Source organism: Rutidosis leptorrhynchoides, chromosome 7, assembly GCF_046630445.1.
Source record: "Rutidosis leptorrhynchoides isolate AG116_Rl617_1_P2 chromosome 7, CSIRO_AGI_Rlap_v1, whole genome shotgun sequence".
NCBI classification, from domain to species: Eukaryota; Viridiplantae; Streptophyta; class Magnoliopsida; order Asterales; family Asteraceae; genus Rutidosis; species Rutidosis leptorrhynchoides.
Window position 1 is genome coordinate 272,307,501 of NC_092339.1, and position 22,299 is coordinate 272,329,799.

Below are 22,299 nucleotides of genomic sequence, written 5' to 3' on the forward strand. Positions count from 1 at the left end.
AGAAGTTTACATAATACACAGCATACTGTTACGAGTAAATTTAAGCTTGTTTACACAAAATTGTTAATGCTTATTTGCTACAAAGATTTGAGAAAAAACCATGATGCAGGTTGACGACGATAACAGCAAAAAGTAAAAAAAAAAAGAAAAAAAAAGAAAGAAAAAGAAAATCATTATAAACCATTGAATTAAAGAAATAAATTAAATTAAACTATTTTAAAACAAAACACGTGTTATATGGAAAAGAAACACGTGGAACCAAATACATGTCATCGGTAGTAGTTGGCAAAAGAAAGGGAAAGGACAGAATCGAGACTAAAGGGTTGTTCACTTCTTAATACGAAGGGATTTATTCGTGAAACTACGGGTTACTCGGACGAAACAATTTAATAATATATTTTAGGTATTAACTAAACGTAAATATTAAATTCATTTAACTTAATGATCCGTCGAACCAAAAATTCTGACTAAAAATTTATCGTTATTTTTACAAACATATTAATATACTTAACTTGATCAGAATAAATGAACTACATTTATTCCATCACGACCTTCTTACAATTTTCATCACAATTACTATTTTTCTTGTCACAAAAACCTACATTACAACATTTTATTGAGACATGTATTTCGTATACATATGTAACGTAATTAATTCCGTAAAAAAAACTATATTTGAATAATAATAATATAATAATAAAGTTTGTTATGAAATCTATAGTTTCTATTATATTGCTAAAATGATGATGTCATTATTATGCTAATTCCTTTGTTAAGAAAAAATTAAAAAGAAAAAGAAAAAAATCTAAGCATGGTGGGTGATGTCATTAATCTAAATAATTTTGAATTAAAATTTAATTTAATTAATTAATTATTATTATTAAATCTTATTAATAATTATTTTAATTATTAAAATTAAATAGTTTTACACTATTCTAATTAATTATTTTGAATTGAGTACGAAAAGTTATAAAAGTTAGGCAGAGGAAACCAATTCTACATTTATATTTTGATTTACACTTTTAAAATAAAATGACAATCAATATTATCTCTTATGATTAAATGTGGATTGTTAAATATGCATTTTAGGTTTTTGATGAAATGCTTAGCTGGCGAGTTTCTTAGTCGGACTATGTGGTTCCACGGGTCATAAAACTAAATAACTTTAGCATTTACGTTCACTTAATACCTATCATTAAACTGTTTCGTTTAAACAAACCCGTGGTTCCACGGGTCATTTCACTAGTTGAGTATTTATATTTTTAATAATAATTATTAATAATAACAAATTTCTCTTTAATTTTTTTTAAATTTAAAATACAATTATTATATGAAAGTTGTACAATATGCTTCAAAGTTTGTGCATGTGTTCATGGACTACTTTGTAAAAGATTGTACAATTTATTTTAAAATTTGTAGATATGGTCATGAGAATGTTTTATCATGAAGTTGTACATAATGCTTCAAATAGTGTACATATGTTCATGAAAGTGTTTTACGATACTCTCATGTAATTTATAACAACCCTCAATTTTCCATACTTAAAATGACTATTTTACCCCTAGGATTTTTGAATGCTTATTAATATTAAAATTAATAAGTAATTACCCTACCTTAATACTACGTTGACTGAATATTAATTTTTAATCAACACTTACTGTTAATTAAAGTTTATATTATTTATATACTATACTTTAATTAATAATAACTAGTAATAAAATATTTGTGGCATATTTATAAAATATAAAATTATAATGTAACTAAATTAATTAAATGATAAAAATATATAATTAATTAATTAAATAAATAAAAACCAAAATATAATTATTATTATTAATAAATTTCGGATAAATAAAAAATAATGAAGAGATAATTATAAAAATAATTTCTAGAATTAACTAAAGGATAAGATTGTAGTGACCCGAACTTTTCCATGTTTATATATATTAAATGAAATTGATATTTATATGATTAAGTGTTTCCAACATGTTAAGCAATCAAACTTGTTAAGACTTGATTAATTGAAATAGGTTTTATATAGACAATTGACCACCCAAGTTGACCGGTGATTCACGAACGTTAAAACTTGTAAAAACTATATGATGTCATATATATGGATATATATATATATATATATATATATATATATATATATATATATATATATATATATAGTTAACATGGTATTATGATAAGTAAACATATCATTAAGTATATTAACAATGAACTACATATGTAAAAACAAGACTACTAATTTAAGGATTTCGAAGCGAGGCATATATGTAACGATTATCGTTATAACGACATTTAATTGTATATATATATCATATTAAGATATATTAATACATCATAATATCATGATAATGTAATAATTTAACATCTTATTTGATATAATAAACAATGGGTTAACAACACTTAACAGGATCGTTAACCTAAAGGCTTCAAAATAACATTTACATGTAACGACTAACGATGACTTAACGACTCAGTTAAAATGTATATACATGTAGTGTTTTAATATGTATTCATACACTTTTGAAAGACTTCAAGACACTTATCAAAATACTTCTACCTAACAAAAATGCTTACAATCACATCCTCGTTCAGTTTCATCAACAATTCTACTCGTATGCACCCGTATTCGTACTCGTACAATACACAGCTTTTAGATGTATGTACTATTGGAATATACACTCCAATGATCAGCTCTTAGCAGCCCATGTGAGTCACCTAACACATGTGAGAACCATCATTTGGCAACTAGCATGAAATATCTCATAAAATTACAAAAATATTAGTAATCATTCATGACTTATTTACATGTAAACAAAATTACACATCCTTTATATCTAATCCATATACCAACAACCAAAAACACCTACAAACACTTTCATTCTTCAATTTTCTTCATCTAATTGATCTCTCTCAAGTTCTATCTTCAAGTTCTAAGTGTTCTTCATAAATTCTATAAGTTCTAGTTTCATAAAATCAAGAATACTTCCAAGTTTACTAGCTTACTTCCAATCTTGTAAAGTGATCATCCAACCTCAAGAAATCTTTCTTATTTATAGTAAGATATCTTTCTAATACAAGTTAATACTAATATTCAAACTTTGATTCAATTTCTATAACTATAACAATCTTATTTCGAGTGGAAATCTTTCTTGAACTTGTTTTCGTGTCATGATTCTGCTTCAAGAACTTTCAAGCCATCCAAGGATCCTTTGAAGCTAGATCTATTTTTTCTCATTTCCAGTAGGTTTATCCACAAAACCTGAGGTAGTAATGATGTTCATAACATCATTCGATTCATATATATAAAACTACCTTATTCGAAGGTTTAAACTTGAAATCACTAGAACATAGTTTAGTTAATTCTAAACTTGTTCGCAAACAAAAGTTAATCCTTCTAACTTGACTTTTAAAATCAACTTAACACATGTTATATATCTATATGATATGCTAACTTAATGATTTAAAACCTGGAAACATGAAAAACACCGTAAAACCAGATATACGCCGTCGTAGTAACACCGCGGGCTGTTTTGGGTTAGTTAATTAAAAACTATGATAAACTTTGATTTAAAAGTTGTTCTTATGGGAAAATGATTTTTCTTATGAACATGAAACTATATCCAAAAATCATGGTTAAACTCAAAGTGGAAGTATGTTTTCTAAAATGGTCATCTAGACGTCGTTCTTTCGACTGAAATGATCACCTTTACAAAAACGACTTGTAGCCTGTATTTCCGAATATAAAATTATACTTTTTCTGTATAGATTCATAAACTTAAGTTCAATATGAAACCATAGCAATTAGATTCACTTAAAACGGATTTAAAACGAAGAAGTTATGGGTAAAACAAGATTGGATATTTTTGCATGTTGTAGCTACGTGAAAATTGGTAACAAATCTATATTAATCATATTTTAGATAACTTGTATTGTATTATACATGTATTCTAATATATTATGTAATCTTGGGATACCATAGACACGTATGCAAATGTTTTGACATATCATATCGACCCATCTATATATATTATTTGGAACAACCATAAACACTCTATATGCAGTAATGTTGGAGTTAGCTATACAGGGTTGAGGTTGATTCCAAAAATATATATACTTTGAGTTGTGATCTAGCCTGAGACGTGTATACACTGGGTCGTGGATTGGGTCAAGATAATATATATCAATTTATTTTCTGTACATCTAACTATGGACAACTAGTTCTAGGTTACTAACGAGGATAGCTGACTTAATAAACTTAAAACATTAAAATGTATTAAAAATGTTGTAAATATATTTTGAACATACTTTGATATATATGTACATATTTGTTATAGGTTCGTGAATCGACCAGTGGCCAAGTCTTACTTCCCGACGAAGTAAAAAATATGTGAAAGTGAGTTATAGTCCCACTTTTAAAATCTAATATTTTGGGATGAGAATACATGCAAATTTATAAATGTTTTACGAAATAGACACAAGTAAATGAAACTACTTTATATGGGTGAATGATCGAAGCCGAATATGCCCCTTTTTAGCTTGTTAGCCTAAGAATTTGGGAACAGACCCCCCAAATTGACGCGAATCCTAAAGATAGATCTATTAAGGTGATGATGGAATCAGGTTGTGAAGAGGTATTACATTATATTTACAGTGAATTCTAATAATTCTGAAATGATTTAATTACAGTTAAATCATATCAGAATTATGATATAATGCCATCTCCCGACACATATTTGTTTAGCTTTTAGCTTCTAGCCTTTTGTTATTTTACTCTTTATTTAACAAATTCAGCTACTCTACCAAACAAGAAAATATATCTAAAAAACTAGGGTAACCCGAACAGGGAAAACCTTACAACTACAACTACAACTACATATCTAAAAAGCTAACAGCAATTAGCTAAAAGCTACAGGCTAAAAACTAAAAGCTACAAGCTAAAGGGTATGTTCGGTGCGGAACTCTTAGGAGCTTTTAGCATTTATCTTTTTTGAAAAAGCTCATATTTAATATAAAGCTCTGTGTGGTTAAAGGAGTTTAAATTTAGACAGAGGAAAAAAGTTAGAAGCTAAAAGTTACTAGAAGTTGTGTTTAGCTTTTATCTTCTAGTTTTTGTCATTTTACTCTTTATTTAATAGATTCAGCTACTCTACGTAACACCAAAATATATTTAAAAAGCTAACAGCTATCAGCTACCAATTAAAAGTTAAATGTTAAAAGCTACCAGCTACAAGCTAAAAGCTACCAGCTAGTTTTGCCAAACATACCCAAAAGGTACCAACAACCAGCTATTAGCTAGTTTTGCCAAACATACCAATTATCTTGATTGCCATTATATTGTACCAAGTTCAATTTTTGGGTAGCTGTTAGAAGTTGCTTCAGTTATGCTGATTTTATGCTTGATTATCTGTAGGGCTGAATGATTTGATAGATGGTCCATTTGACTTGTTTTTGTGTGTGTGGGCAAACTAAATTTTGAGTGGTTATGCTTGTTTTAAACCAATATTCTGGAACAACCTAAGAAAACAAAAATTGTTTTCTGTCACTTTAACAAAAAATATTGCATCTTAGCCACATTACAATTTTGCTAAACAGATTATAATTAATAAAGGTAGGAATTAAGAACTAATTAAGTAAGTGTAGCTCTTCGGTTGCTAGATAAATGTTGCTAGATAAGTAGGCATTCTTCAATTTGCATTTGTTTGCACTTATGTCCTCTTGTTCAATGTAAGATATATCATCCCATGCTCTCATATCAATCTCATAATGTTGGCAATTTCGATCATTAAAAGTAAATAGTTCTTAAGACAGTACATTTTCAGCGCTAAAATTGTATTCAGAGTCATCATCAACATCAGTTAAAGAGCAGTGTTACAAAATTGCTCCTCATATGATGAGATAAAGAGATTGCTGAACATCCAAAGGAGATGAAATTATAATTTAATTTATAAAGTATCACAAACAAGTACAATTGAGCAATTGTTTTAGCATTATGTATATGGTTGTGATACTTCGTAAAATGTTTTTTCACCTTCTTTGTAGATCCGTATGAATAATCTCTTCATTCCATCGTATGGTGAAACATTTGTAATGTCTGTTATTTGTATGAGCATGCAGATGACTTTATTTGCATTGAAATGTTATTTTGGTAACAATTTTTTTATTTATTTTCGAAACTATAAAATTTGCAAACATGACGAGATTTTTTTGATAGGTTGACATAATGTGAATAGGGCCACATAAAAAATAGTAAATAGATGTAAAATGTAGGGATGCTAACTAATCTTGCAACATTTTAAACTTATCCAACACGCAACGAGCTGCATGATACTAATGAAATTCTTATGTTTCTTGGATGCTTTGTAACATAAATGATATTGTATACAAGACCCTTTAATATTTTGATGCCAGGTCAAGTTTATCATTGATATTTCGAAAGGATAGCAGAATTTAGAACATTATATGCTGCAATAAGTATAAGTATGTTTGTGAATAGAAACAAATAGTTGTTTGATTGTTGTTTTTTTCGGTAGGTGACGTTGGAAGCAGAAGTTACAAATAAAGGAGCACTTGCATTATACGGGCGCCTCGGGTTCATACGTGCAAAAAGGCTATTCAGATACTATTTAAATGGTGTTGATGCATTTAGATTGAAGTTGCTATTTCCACATACAGAATTACCCCCTTTCAACTCCCACTCTGTAATGTCCTCGGTCGATGAGACTTATGGAGCAAATGAAACAAAGAAAGATTGGTCTGAAAGTGAGGTTTAGATTGATTTTTTGTTTACAGAAACAGATATATATGTGTAGTTGTAGTTAATTTATAACAAATGTGTTGTTTCCCTATGAGGTGCTTGCTTGTTGAGCGTTTATAATGAGACAGATTGTCTTATTATGTGATTAATGTCTTCAAAAGGGCTATAAAACATCTGTAGGTACTGATTAATTAGCCTGTAATGCTCACTTTGGAACACATGTAATACCTAGAAGTAGTCATAAGTTGACAGCTTGACTAAAAGTCAACTGGATTACGGGTTCGACTAACTATGTTTAAGGTATTATTTGGCTTGTTTAATTCGTAGGTTATGCTCATTAATGACTTCACATAGGGATATTTACATGAGGCGAGTCCTCTGTAAATAAAAAACATTTACTTAGACCATTCACAGTGCATGACAACGGAGGAGATTCGTTGGCCCACAACGACCACAACGGACATGTGGACCTGTTGTGGGAGCCATTGTTGTGCCGGGGCGAACCACGAGCACTACAACATGTTTCGTGTCCACTTATCATGATACTATTGTCTGGTGCGTTTTTGATTCAATTCAAACTCACATTGACTATCGTTAGTGTATATATATATATATATATATATATATATATATATATATATATATATATATATATATATATATATATATATATATATATATATATATATATATATATATATATATAAATGACAATTTCCATATCATTTTCAAACACAATTCTCTCTAAATTTTATTCATTTCTCAGACACAATTTCTTTTTAATTTTATACTTCTCAACCATGAATTCAATTTAGTTTTCGATTAGCGTACATTACGGGGGTAAACCAACGTCTGAATGGAAGTAATACGTTGGCGGGGAAAATATCATTTGATGATTTCGACGTTACTGACTTTGATATATCAAAGTTGAACAATTTCCTGGAAAAAGAAATACCGTTTGTATTTTCGGATATTGTGTACTCAGACGAAGACAAGAAAAAATTGTTGTTACTGTTTGTGGATATCATATGAGATGCTCAAAAAGAACGAGCCAAGACAACGTCCTTGTCGAATTCAGTTGTATCTTTTAAAATTAGGCGTATCAATTTATAATCAGGCTTTCGATTCGAGTAGTCTCGAGTAAGACTAAATTTAATTATGTAATCATCGTATTAAGACTTCTAATAAGTAGTTGTTGTATTAACATTTTTTAATTATTTTAATTTGTCGGTTTTAGGACATTCTAATTTTCTATTTTTAGGACTTTTATTAAATTTTCATTTTATTAATTTTAATTTAAGTGTGTTTTAATAATTTCTTTTATTTTAATAAGGGAAAAGTATATGAAAATGCATTAAACTTTCACCAAATTGCTATTGTATGCATCCAACTTTTAAATCTCCTATTGTATGCATTTAACTTTCTAAATTGTCTTATTGTATGTATTTAACCTGCTATACTAGGTAACCTTCTATTAGATATTTACATTATTAGTCCCTCATATTTACATAATCTAATTTCATTGGTCCCTCTTTGTTAACCTTTCACCTAATGCTTTTAAAAGAAAATATGGATATGTAACTTTTCAAAGGTAAAAACAATGTACATACAAATTGGTGGGTTCCATTTCTTCCATATCACTAACAATTACATATTCCATTTCTTTACAAACACAAATTATACGGTATGCTTCATTCTTAATCTCTGTTAGCGTAAGAACCATAACTCAAAAGAACCATTTCTTAATCAGTTCTGATGGGATTTTAACAAACACAAATTCATAAGAACCATATTCTCACCACTTCTAATTTGAAATCGATTTTACTTCATCCATTTTCATTATCCAGCATCCGATTTCTTTTTTATGTTAGGGTTTTCAGATTTATTTACGTTTTTCGGATCTGATTTGTTGAATGTTTGGTTGATTTTGTTTTTCAAATCGAGATTTTGTAACGGTGGTAATCATCGGCGTTCTCTTTCAACGACGGTGATGGTTCTTGATGTTCGTCGATCTCTTTAGGCGGCGGGACACGATTGTTACAACATATTTTGGGTTATTTAACACGGAGTATCTGCTTTTGTTTTTTTAGATATTTAATATCCGATTTATGCAGATTATGTCAATTAGTTTTTTGTTTGTTGATCAGATGGTGAGGTTTTTGTTTTGTTTTTGTTTTATAAGAGATGATGAATGATGATGTTGAGATATTTTGTGGCGATTTGATGATATGAAATGTTGTTTGTTAGAGGTGATGATAAGATATGGGGGAAGTCAACTTAGATCTGATTATTTGTGTATGTAATTGTGCTATAATATTGGCATTTAGACATACAAATTGGTGTTGGTTTTGGATTAAAAAATTGGGGAAGATCATGATTTAACAAAAATTAGGGAAAATGATGATTCAAGAAAAATGCAATTTCTTGAACTATGGTGTTGGTTTTAGATTAACAAATTGGGGAAGATGAAGATTATATTACATATTAATATCGATGTAATATGTGGAAAATTGTTTAGAGATTTTTAACGGAGATAACTAACATTCGTTTGTGGAGGGACCAACTGCGTCAAAAAATTAATGTTAGTAACTTGATACCTGTTGTATAAGTCATAAGTTGCATATAATAGGACAATTTAGAAAGTTAAATGCATATAATAGGAGATTTGAAAGTTGGATACATACAATAAAAATTTAGTGAAAGTTTAATGCATTTTCATATACTTTTCCCTTTTAATAATTACAAAATAATAATCTAACTAACAAAAGAATATAGAAATTAAATTAATTAACTATTTAAAATAAATGAAAAAAACATCAGTTTAATTCACACACTACCACAACAAAGCATTTATCGTAGCGCCTCTTTCATTCTATAATAATGTCACGTCAGCATAAATTCTCTCACCAACATCAAAATAATGCCATTTTGCATAGTCGTATAGTCTTAAAGATAAATGTTTTCTATATGTACTTATGAGTTAATAGAAAACAAGGTACTAGTAAGAGTTACCACGCGCCGGTGAACGGTTTGGTTCGTGTTTGGTGTATTTGTTTATTAACGATGCTCTTGACAGTTGGCAGTTTTGGGTGTAGTGATATTACGCAATAGAAGTTTACATAATACACAGCATACTGTTACGAGTAAATTTAAGCTTGTTTACACAAAATTGTTAATGCTTATTTGCTACAAAGATTTGAGAAAAAACCATGATGCAGGTTGACGACGATAACAGCAAAAAGTAAAAAAAAAAAGAAAAAAAAAGAAAGAAAAAGAAAATCATTATAAACCATTGAATTAAAGAAATAAATTAAATTAAACTATTTTAAAACAAAACACGTGTTATATGGAAAAGAAACACGTGGAACCAAATACATGTCATCGGTAGTAGTTGGCAAAAGAAAGGGAAAGGACAGAATCGAGACTAAAGGGTTGTTCACTTCTTAATACGAAGGGATTTATTCGTGAAACTACGGGTTACTCGGACGAAACAATTTAATAATATATTTTAGGTATTAACTAAACGTAAATATTAAATTCATTTAACTTAATGATCCGTCGAACCAAAAATTCTGACTAAAAATTTATCGTTATTTTTACAAACATATTAATATACTTAACTTGATCAGAATAAATGAACTACATTTATTCCATCACGACCTTCTTACAATTTTCATCACAATTACTATTTTTCTTGTCACAAAAACCTACATTACAACATTTTATTGAGACATGTATTTCGTATACATATGTAACGTAATTAATTCCGTAAAAAAAACTATATTTGAATAATAATAATATAATAATAAAGTTTGTTATGAAATCTATAGTTTCTATTATATTGCTAAAATGATGATGTCATTATTATGCTAATTCCTTTGTTAAGAAAAAATTAAAAAGAAAAAGAAAAAAATCTAAGCATGGTGGGTGATGTCATTAATCTAAATAATTTTGAATTAAAATTTAATTTAATTAATTAATTATTATTATTAAATCTTATTAATAATTATTTTAATTATTAAAATTAAATAGTTTTACACTATTCTAATTAATTATTTTGAATTGAGTACGAAAAGTTATAAAAGTTAGGCAGAGGAAACCAATTCTACATTTATATTTTGATTTACACTTTTAAAATAAAATGACAATCAATATTATCTCTTATGATTAAATGTGGATTGTTAAATATGCATTTTAGGTTTTTGATGAAATGCTTAGCTGGCGAGTTTCTTAGTCGGACTATGTGGTTCCACGGGTCATAAAACTAAATAACTTTAGCATTTACGTTCACTTAATACCTATCATTAAACTGTTTCGTTTAAACAAACCCGTGGTTCCACGGGTCATTTCACTAGTTGAGTATTTATATTTTTAATAATAATTATTAATAATAACAAATTTCTCTTTAATTTTTTTTAAATTTAAAATACAATTATTATATGAAAGTTGTACAATATGCTTCAAAGTTTGTGCATGTGTTCATGGACTACTTTGTAAAAGATTGTACAATTTATTTTAAAATTTGTAGATATGGTCATGAGAATGTTTTATCATGAAGTTGTACATAATGCTTCAAATAGTGTACATATGTTCATGAAAGTGTTTTACGATACTCTCATGTAATTTATAACAACCCTCAATTTTCCATACTTAAAATGACTATTTTACCCCTAGGATTTTTGAATGCTTATTAATATTAAAATTAATAAGTAATTACCCTACCTTAATACTACGTTGACTGAATATTAATTTTTAATCAACACTTACTGTTAATTAAAGTTTATATTATTTATATACTATACTTTAATTAATAATAACTAGTAATAAAATATTTGTGGCATATTTATAAAATATAAAATTATAATGTAACTAAATTAATTAAATGATAAAAATATATAATTAATTAATTAAATAAATAAAAACCAAAATATAATTATTATTATTAATAAATTTCGGATAAATAAAAAATAATGAAGAGATAATTATAAAAATAATTTCTAGAATTAACTAAAGGATAAGATTGTAGTGACCCGAACTTTTCCATGTTTATATATATTAAATGAAATTGATATTTATATGATTAAGTGTTTCCAACATGTTAAGCAATCAAACTTGTTAAGACTTGATTAATTGAAATAGGTTTTATATAGACAATTGACCACCCAAGTTGACCGGTGATTCACGAACGTTAAAACTTGTAAAAACTATATGATGTCATATATATGGATATATATATATATATATATATATATATATATATATATATATATATATATATATATATATATATATATATATATATATATATATATATATAGTTAACATGGTATTATGATAAGTAAACATATCATTAAGTATATTAACAATGAACTACATATGTAAAAACAAGACTACTAATTTAAGGATTTCGAAGCGAGGCATATATGTAACGATTATCGTTATAACGACATTTAATTGTATATATATATCATATTAAGATATATTAATACATCATAATATCATGATAATGTAATAATTTAACATCTTATTTGATATAATAAACAATGGGTTAACAACACTTAACAGGATCGTTAACCTAAAGGCTTCAAAATAACATTTACATGTAACGACTAACGATGACTTAACGACTCAGTTAAAATGTATATACATGTAGTGTTTTAATATGTATTCATACACTTTTGAAAGACTTCAAGACACTTATCAAAATACTTCTACCTAACAAAAATGCTTACAATCACATCCTCGTTCAGTTTCATCAACAATTCTACTCGTATGCACCCGTATTCGTACTCGTACAATACACAGCTTTTAGATGTATGTACTATTGGAATATACACTCCAATGATCAGCTCTTAGCAGCCCATGTGAGTCACCTAACACATGTGAGAACCATCATTTGGCAACTAGCATGAAATATCTCATAAAATTACAAAAATATTAGTAATCATTCATGACTTATTTACATGTAAACAAAATTACACATCCTTTATATCTAATCCATATACCAACAACCAAAAACACCTACAAACACTTTCATTCTTCAATTTTCTTCATCTAATTGATCTCTCTCAAGTTCTATCTTCAAGTTCTAAGTGTTCTTCATAAATTCTATAAGTTCTAGTTTCATAAAATCAAGAATACTTCCAAGTTTACTAGCTTACTTCCAATCTTGTAAAGTGATCATCCAACCTCAAGAAATCTTTCTTATTTATAGTAAGATATCTTTCTAATACAAGTTAATACTAATATTCAAACTTTGATTCAATTTCTATAACTATAACAATCTTATTTCGAGTGGAAATCTTTCTTGAACTTGTTTTCGTGTCATGATTCTGCTTCAAGAACTTTCAAGCCATCCAAGGATCCTTTGAAGCTAGATCTATTTTTTCTCATTTACAGTAGGTTTATCCACAAAACCTGAGGTAGTAATGATGTTCATAACATCATTCGATTCATATATATAAAACTACCTTATTCGAAGGTTTAAACTTGAAATCACTAGAACATAGTTTAGTTAATTCTAAACTTGTTCGCAAACAAAAGTTAATCCTTCTAACTTGACTTTTAAAATCAACTTAACACATGTTATATATCTATATGATATGCTAACTTAATGATTTAAAACCTGGAAACATGAAAAACACCGTAAAACCAGATATACGCCGTCGTAGTAACACCGCGGGCTGTTTTGGGTTAGTTAATTAAAAACTATGATAAACTTTGATTTAAAAGTTGTTCTTATGGGAAAATGATTTTTCTTATGAACATGAAACTATATCCAAAAATCATGGTTAAACTCAAAGTGGAAGTATGTTTTCTAAAATGGTCATCTAGACGTCGTTCTTTCGACTGAAATGACCACCTTTACAAAAACGACTTGTAGCCTGTATTTCCGAATATAAAATTATACTTTTTCTGTATAGATTCATAAACTTAAGTTCAATATGAAACCATAGCAATTAGATTCACTTAAAACGGATTTAAAACGAAGAAGTTATGGGTAAAACAAGATTGGATATTTTTGCATGTTGTAGCTACGTGAAAATTGGTAACAAATCTATATTAATCATATCTTAGATAACTTGTATTGTATTATACATGTATTCTAATATATTATGTAATCTTGGGATACCATAGACACGTATGCAAATGTTTTGACATATCATATCGACCCATCTATATATATTATTTGAAACAACCATAAACACTCTATATGCAGTAATGTTGGAGTTAGCTATACAGGGTTGAGGTTGATTCCAAAAATATATATACTTTGAGTTGTGATCTAGCCTGAGACGTGTATACACTGGGTCGTGGATTGGGTCAAGATAATATATATCAATTTATTTTCTGTACATCTAACTATGGACAACTAGTTCTAGGTTACTAACGAGGATATCTGACTTAATAAACTTAAAACATTAAAATGTATTAAAAATGTTGTAAATATATTTTGAACATACTTTGATATATATGTACATATTTGTTATAGGTTCGTGAATCGACCAGTGGCCAAGTCTTACTTCCCGACGAAGTAAAAAATATGTGAAAGTGAGTTATAGTCCCACTTTTAAAATCTAATATTTTGGGATGAGAATACATGCAAATTTATAAATGTTTTACGAAATAGACACAAGTAAATGAAACTACTTTATATGGGTGAATGATCGAAGCCGAATATGCCCCTTTTTAGCTTGTTAGCCTAAGAATTTGGGAACAGACCCCCCAAATTGACGCGAATCCTAAAGATAGATCTATCGGGCCCAACAAGCCCCATTCTGAAATTTGGAATGCTTTAGTACTTCGAAATTATCATGTCCGATGGGTGTCCCGGAATGATAGGGATATTCTATATGCATCTTGTTAATGTCGGTTACCAGGTGTTCACCGTATGAATGATTTGTATCTCTATGTATGGGATGTATTGAAATATGAAATCTTGTGGTCTATTATTTCAATTGATAAATATATAGGTTAAACCTATAACTCACCAACATTTTTGTTGACGTTTAAAGCATGTTTATTCTCAGGTGATTATTAAGAGCTTCCGCTGTTGCATACTAAAATAAGGACAAGATTTGGAGTCCATGCTTGTATGATATTATGTAAAAAACTGCATTCAAGAAACTTATTTTTGATGTAATATATTCTTATTGTAAACAATTATGTAATGGTCGTGTGTAAACGGTATATTTTAGATTATCATTATTTGATAATCTACATAATATTTTTTTTAAACCTTTATCGATAAAATAAAGGTTATGGTTGTTTTAAAAATGAATGCAGTCTTTGAAAAACGTCTCATATAGAGGTCAAAACCTCGCGACGAAATCAATTAATATGGAACGTTTATAATCAATATGAACGGGACATTTCAGTTGGTATCCGAGCGTTGGTCTTAGAGAACCAAAAATTTGCATTAGTGTGTCTTGTCGAGTTTGTTAGGATACATTAGTGAGTCTGGACTTCGACCGTGTTTTCTTTAAAAATGATTGCTTAACACTTTTGTTGGAAACTATATATTATTAACATGTAAATATTATGTGATATATTAACCTCTTAATGTGTTTTATATTGTGCGATAGATGTCTACCACTAGTACAAATCCCATCGACTCACCTAATAATAATGAAGAGTCGAATATAATTTGGGAAGATTCACAAATTTCCGAAGAGAAACCGGAAGAAGAGGAACCGGAAGAAGGGGAACCGGAAGAAGAGGAATAAGAAGAGGAGGAACCGGAAGAAGAAGAGGTTCCAGAGGAAGAAATATTGATACCTATAGTAAATTGATTAAATAAAAGAAAATCCTCAACCAACGGACTAAAGTTAATAATAGTCAATGGTGTTTCCGCCAAGGAAGCAAAATATTGGGAAGATTATCAATTTTCCAATGAATCGGATCCCGATGAGGATTCCGATGATGTTATAGAAATTACCTCGACCCAATTTAATAATGCGAAAGAAAATAATAAGGGAAAAGGTATAAAAATAGAGAAACCCGATTCCAACCCCGATGAACTTTATATGTATCGGCAACATCCTTATTTTCTAAAATGTAACAATGACCCGGGAACCTCTAAACCACAGGTTTTTCTAAACCATTGTGGAAAACGACGGCTCATATTAGAGGAACACCATATATTCCTAGAATATTAGGAAAACGAACCAAGTCCGAAGAAGAAGAAACCAGTGATTCAGATTAGAGGGTTGTAATCATGTTGTGTATTATATGTATTGTAGTGTGCTTGTACTTTTATGTTCTATGTAAAAATTGCTTGTATTGTTTGTTAATTATCTTTTACAAATCTAATCCTTGTCTATTTTATAGTATAAAAACAAAATGGACGTTAAGGGTAGACAACTGAATTTTTTAGAAGATCTACCAGAGGATATGATTGAGGAAATCTTGTCTAGAGTCGGTCAGAATTCATCAGCACAATTAATTATGGCAAAATTAACTTGTCAAACATTTGAAAGACTTTCCAGAAATGCCTTAGTTTATAAAAGGCTTTCCTTTGATAGGTGGGGTATATCACATTGGGGAGACCGTAAGTTATGTAACATCCCGCCTTTTTCCATTTACTTTCCGTTTAACTATTTTAAAGTCCGTTATATATTTATAACATCTTTCGTTAATACGCGTTTTAAATTATCTCGATTAGGTAATTCACGCACCCGATTCAAACTTGAGGGACTAAAATTGACACGGGGCAAACTAGTTGATTAGGCCACCTAGTCCACCCCAATCACCACCATTCAACCATCTCCATCTCTCTCTCTTTCTCTCTAGCAAGAACACACACCCAATTTCCAAATTCATTCAATCATCATCTAAATTCGATCTAGGAGGCTTACAACAAAATAAATTACATATTCGTGATCCTCTCTTCATCCTCTTCATTTTGGTACCAACTTCATCTCATTTGGGTAACTTTCTAAAATCACTAGATTTTGTGTTCTTGATGTTTTTAACTTATAAAAGTGTTAATTAGTGTCTATGGCTCAAGTCTAACATGAATATATGATTTATATGCTCGATCTCGTTGTTTTAGTGTAACTAGCATGAACTTGAATTTTGGTGTGTTGTTCTTGAATTTTGGATGATCATATGTCGTTAGATGTTAAAAGTTCATGTTCTAATTGTGTTCCTTGTATCACTAGCTTCAATTTGATGTGTAGGTTGCCTTAGAAAACTTCATGAACTTGATTATTGATTTTGGTGAATTTGGGTTAGGGTTTTGATGAACTTGAAATGGACTTTTGATGCATTGAATGCCATGGATTATTATTGGTAAGTGTTTAGTTGGATTGTATGCTTGATTACCTTCGAAACGGCATATCATTCATGTAAATTGGTTGCCCGAATAATTGAATTGCATTTATGAACTTGTATGCGGTTAATGTTAAGCATTAGATGCGGTTTTGGTTGTTGTAATAGGTAGATTGATTGATGAAATGTGTTTAGTTGTTTTCCTCGTCAAATTACCTTCCCAACGGTATAAGATACTTGTCTTGATTGTTTGCGGATCATAAATGGTGATTGTTTGAAGTTAGGTTCGTGCATAAAACTTAAAAACTGCCAGAATTCTCTGCACAGGTAATGGCGCGGCGCGCCATATACCCGCGCGGCGCGCCATTTTGGTCTGTCCAACTTGGTCAATTTTTGAATAATGTTTGCTATGCTACGCACCTCCGATTCACATGTAACTTGTCCTAACATGCTCATACATGATTAAAAACCTCAGAAAAATAGTTCGGGACACGACCCGAACGTGTTGACTTTTTCGTTGACTTTGACCGACCAAAGTTTGACTTTTTGTCAAACTTAACCAAATGATTATGCAACCTTCCTAACTTGTTTATATACTTGTATCTTGCATGAAACTTGACAATTTGATTTCACATGCTAAATAATCGAGTCGTAACGAGCCATAGGACTAATTGAACATCCTTGACCTATCGTGTTTACCGTTATTGATACGACCTATTTGTTTAGGTCAAGACTAGCACTATCCTTCACACACGTTATTTTGTGAAGTGCTTTTCGTACGTGCACTCAAGGTGAGATCATAGTCCCACTTTTACTCTTTTTGAACTTACATTTGGGATGAGAAAACATAAACATTTCTTTACTAAGTGTACACAAGTACAGGAAAACAAACATTCTACATACGAGTTTAGAACAAAATCCTCAATTCGATTATCATTAGTTACACTTGCCGGGTGTAAGCGAGAACTTATGTTGTATGGATCCATATGGGTTTGACAAACCCTCATTCAAACGGTTCGCTACCGTTTACGAATGAAATGTATTTTCGAGAAACAGTGTATGTTCTAACACTATTGTGATGGGGTTCTATGGAAGGAATGTTAAGCATTGATAATTGGGTGCTCGTGAAACAAACTTTTGGAATGTATTACTATTATTTCATTGATGCAAATCTTGTGGATCACTTGTACTTACTTACTTAAACCTATGATTTCACCAACGTTTTCGTTGACAGATTTCTATGTTTTTCTCAGGTCCTTGAACGATACATGATACATGCTTCCGCTCATTATTTTGATACTTGCATTGGATGTCGAGTATACATGCATACATGGAGCGTCTTTTGGATACTTTTAAATTGTGTCGCATAAGTTTCATTTGTACTTAAAACTTTGTATCGTAACTTGAGGTGGAACTATTCTTGTAAAACTTGAACAACCTTTACATTTGAAATGAATGCGACATATCTTTTGGTCAAACGTTGTTTTAAAGACCTATGACCACGTAACGGGACCTAAGTAGACGGCGCCGTCAATGACGATTTGGTCGGGTCGCTACAGATGGTATCAGAGCGTTGGTTGTAGGGATTTAGAGTTCATTAGTGTCAACCCCGAGTCATAGGGTACATTGGTGAGTCTAGACTACAACCGGCATATAGACTTGAAGTAGGAATTACTTGACTACTTGTGCATTTATACTCGAACGCTTCTACTCATATCTACTCTTAGTTCATCTTAATCTCACGTTGTTTAATTTGATTGACGCGCCACCTTGACTATATGAAATGATGTCGAATGCACATATGAATCAGGGTAATATAATTTCCGGGATTATATTACGGTGACTCATATGAACGTTCCGACATTATGACATAAAGAATTTAAGGCGAGTCGAGGAAAAACTTCTCTTTATCTTTATTCTATATCACGGTTAGTATTATTGAGAATACTAATCAATGATATTCTTGTGTCTTGAAGGAACAATGGCTCCTCGTCGTGTACGCCGCAATGAAACTCCCGAACAAGCTCTCGAACGGATGATAGCTACCGCCGTAGATGCGGCCATGGCCGGTCACTCATCCAACAACAATAATAATAACAATCACAACAACAACAACAACAACAACAACAACAATGGAGCCGGAAACTCAAACGAGGGATGCTCCTATAAAGCTTTCATGGGGTGCAAACCTCACACTTTTGATGGAACCGGGGGACCGGTCGTGCTCACCCGATGGTTTGAGCAAACGGAAGCCGTCTTTAGCATAAGCGGTTGTCAGGACCAAGACAAGGTCAAATACTCCACTCACACTTTCTCCGAAATTGCTCTAACATGGTGGAACACCTATGTTCAATCGGTGGGTACCGATGAAGCTCATGCCCTCTCTTGGGCCGATCTAAAGGAAAAGATGATTGTTGAATATTTTCCGCGCGAAGAAACCCGAAAGCTTGAGGAAGAACTAAGAGCTTTGAAAGCGGTCGGAAACGATCTTAAAGCTTATAATCAACGCTTCGCCGAACTATCCTTGATGTGTCCTAATCTTGTTAACCCCGAATCTCAAAGGATTGAGCTCTACATGCTCGGTCTCCCAAAAAGCATCAAACAAGGGGTGATGTCATCCAAACCCACTACTCATCAAGCCGCTATGAACATGGCTCGCCAACTAATTGAAACGGTTGACGAAATCGTAGTTCCGGCACCTAAGGCCGAGGATAAATCGGGCGGCAACAAAAGAAAGTGGGAACCCTCCCAATCAAGCAACAACAACTTTGCTAAGAAGCCTTACACCTCCGACGGCAAGAAAGGTTATGCCGGGAACCTACCTCTTTGCAACAAATGCAACAAACATCACTTTGGCGAATGTAGTAAGTTAATTTGCCACCGGTGCCAAGGAGTTGGTCATAAGGCCAACGATTGTAAAAGTGCCACTCCCGTCGCTCGAAAGTGGCCCAATGCACCAAAGACGGGCACTTGTTACGAATGTGGCCAAACGGGTCATTATAGAAATGCATGCCCAAAGAAGAAAGATAACCCCAATACGCGCGGCCGAGCTTTCAACATAAACACCGAGGAAGCCCGGGATGACACTGAACTAGTCACGGGTACGTTTCTTCTCAACAATTCTTATGTCTCTTGCTTATTCGATTCAGGTGCCGATAAATGCTTTGTATCCAAGACTTTGACTCATTCTTTTAGCACTCCACCTCTTCCATTAGATACCACTTATACCATTAAAGTGGCTAACGGGAAACTATTAAGTGCCGACACATATTACCGGGGGTGTACGATAAACATTTTGGGTAAGGAATTTGAAATTGACTTGATACCCATGGAACTAGGAAGCTTTGATGTAATAATCGGTATGAATTGGTTAGTCAAAACGAAATCTCACATTCTTTGTGATCTTAACGCAATCCGAATTCCTATCGAGAATGGTGAACCTTTGATCGTCTATGGCGATAAGAGTTGCACCGGACTCAACCTCGTTTCGTGTATTAAAGTTAGAAAACTACTCCGTAAGGGTTGTTTTGCGATCCTTGCTCACGTTAAGAAAGTCGAGTCCGATGAGAAGCACATCGATGATGTGCCAATTGTTAGTGACTATTCCGATGTATTTTCCGACGAATTGCCGGGTCTTCCGCCTCATCGACCGGTTGAATTCCAAATCGATCTTATTCCGGGAGCCGCACCCGTAGCACGTACACCATATAGACTCGCTCCATCTGAAATGCAAGAATTGCAAAGTCAAATCCAAGAACTACTTGATCGAGGTTTTATCCAACCTAGCCATTCACCTTGGGGCGCTCCGATTTTGTTTGTTAAAAAGAAAGACGGATCCCTACGAATGTGCATTGATTATCGTGAACTAAATAAATTGACGGTTAAGAACCGATATCCTCTTCCTCGCATCGATGACCTCTTTGATCAACTACAAGGGTCTTGTGTATATTCGAAAATCGATCTCCGCTCGGGTTATCATCAATTGAGGGTTAAGGGGGAAGATGTCTCCAAAACCGCTTTCCGAACTCGTTATGGTAGTTATGAATTCCTTGTCATGCCATTTGGTCTCACTAACGCACCGGCGGTGTTCATGGATCTTATGAACCGCGTGTGCAAACCGTATCTCGATAAATTCGTTATTGTGTTCATCGATGACATATTGATCTATTCTAAAAATGAAGAAGAGCACGAACAACATCTCCGACTTGTGCTTGAACTTTTAAGACAAGAACAACTCTATGCCAAATTCTCCAAGTGTAAATTTTGGTTAAAGGAAGTTCAATTTCTTGGTCATGTTGTAAGTGACCAAGGTATTAAAGTCGATCCAACGAAAATCGAAGCCATTAGCAAATGGGAGACTCCTACTACTCCTACTCACATTCGTCAATTTTTGGGTCTCGCCGGGTACTATCGTAGATTCATCGAAAATTTCTCTTTGGTTGCACGTCCTCTAACCGCATTGACTCACAAGGGAAAGAAATTCATTTGGGCGACCGAACATGAATCCGCATTCCAAATCTTGAAAACGAAGCTAACCACCGCTCCTATCTTGTCACTTCCCGAAGGCAATGATGACTTTGTTGTATATTGCGATGCCTCAAAACATGGTTTTGGGTGTGTATTGATGCAACGAACGAAAGTCATTGCTTATGCTTCTCGACAACTCAAAATTCATGAACGAAACTATACGACACATGATCTCGAACTCGGAGCCGTTGTCTTTGCACTTAAAATGTGGAGACACTATCTTTATGGAACCAAGAGTACCATCTTCACCGATCACAAAAGCCTTCAACACATTTTCGATCAAAAGCAACTAAACATGAGACAACGAAGGTTGATTGAAACCTTAAACGATTACGATTGCGAGCTTCGTTACCATCCCGGGAAGGCAAATGTAGTAGCCGATGCCTTAAGTCGAAAAGAAAGAGCGGTGCCTCTCCGTGTCCGAGCTTTAAACATCACCATTCACACCAACCTTAATAGCCAAATTCGGGTAGCCCAAGATGAGGCTCTCAAGGATGAAAACATCTCTCTCGAACACTTGAACGTCCTCACCTCTCGATTCGAAGTTAAAGAAACCGGACTCCGATATTTCGCCGGAAGAATTTGGGTGCCTAGTTATGGGGATCTACGAAGCCTTATTTTAGATGAAGCCCATAAGTCACGATACTCGATTCACCCCGGTGCCAATAAGATGTACCACGACCTTAAACAACTATATTGGTGGCCGAACATCAAAAGGGACGTAGCTACTT

The 22,299-nt window shown here is 31.8% G+C and overlaps 1 long non-coding RNA gene across 1 annotated transcript; it reads left to right on the forward strand.

The window, feature by feature from the left end:
- The first annotated feature begins 4,608 nt into the window (after window positions 1-4,608).
- Window positions 4,609-7,054, forward strand: LOC139856833 (uncharacterized). Its single transcript, XR_011762196.1, has 2 exons — window positions 4,609-4,646; window positions 6,546-7,054. It is a non-coding gene; the product is annotated as an uncharacterized lncRNA (long non-coding RNA).
- The last annotated feature ends 15,245 nt before the right edge of the window (window positions 7,055-22,299 follow it).